This window comes from Halyomorpha halys, unplaced genomic scaffold (assembly GCF_000696795.3).
Source record: "Halyomorpha halys isolate HHAL.00 unplaced genomic scaffold, Hhal_1.1 Scaffold122.1, whole genome shotgun sequence".
Lineage (NCBI taxonomy): Eukaryota > Metazoa > Arthropoda > Insecta > Hemiptera > Pentatomidae > Halyomorpha > Halyomorpha halys.
The window spans coordinates 332,562-333,617 of record NW_027116215.1 but is presented as its reverse complement, the minus strand read 5'-3'; positions in this window follow the sequence as shown (position 1 = coordinate 333,617).

Here is a 1,056-nt window from a genome sequence, read left to right as displayed (position 1 = left end):
CCTATCATAAGCTTGTTATAGAGAACGTTAGCATTGTCCAGTGGCTGGGGGTCCCTGTAATAAGCTTGTTATAGGGACCGTTAGCATTGACCAGTGGCAGAGGGTCCCTATAATAAGCTTGTTATAGGGAAAGTTAGCATTGACCAGTGGCTGAGGGTCCCTATAATAAGCTTGTTATAGGGACCGTTAGCATTGACCAGTGGCTGGGGGTCCCTATAATAAGCTTGTTATAGGGAATGTTATGGATTATTGTTTTTAACTTGGATTCGCAGTCTCAAGCCCTTTATTTATGACCCTCATTTTTCTCACTCTATCGTGACTACTGAGGATTTGATTTTTTTAAAAATATTATATTAGCTATACTATTATTTTATACTTATATATATTATATTAAATACAAATGAAACAAAAACTCAATTTTTCTGACCAATATGAATATACCTCTACATGTTTAATCTAACGTATTGAAGTTATTCTACATTGGCCCATTGCATGTTAGTTCCTAGTGAATGGTGTACTCGTATGTAAATACCCAATTGAAAAGCTGAGATGATAACATACTGTGTGAAATTTTTGGAAAATTAAAAAGAGATTTTGTTTTGAATTATATGTTTAAATATTCTTTTCTCTTATTCTTTCTAAAACTTAAAATTGAGTCCCATTCTTCATAATAGTAATAGGAAATCATTTTATACAATTAGTCTCCTCATAGCTCTTCTATTGTTTTAAATGTTAAAACTTTAACTTAAAATTTAAATTTTTAATCGGAATAGTTTAGTTTTTAAACTAAGCTTAGTTTTAGTTAAAGTCCTGTATTTTTTTTCAGAAATATAGAAAGTATTTAGCAAGTTTAATTTGAATTAAAAAGGTTAGGTAGGATTCCCATGCATTAACATTATACATTAAACAATGAAGATGGTTATGGCAGGATTTAAGTTTTTTAAGGTACTTTTGGGTTTTTTAGTGCACAATTTGGAATTTTACGGTTTTATTGCATAGAAATACAGTCCCCAGATATCATTAGAAATGAGAAGGTAGAAAAATTTCGAGGCAAAT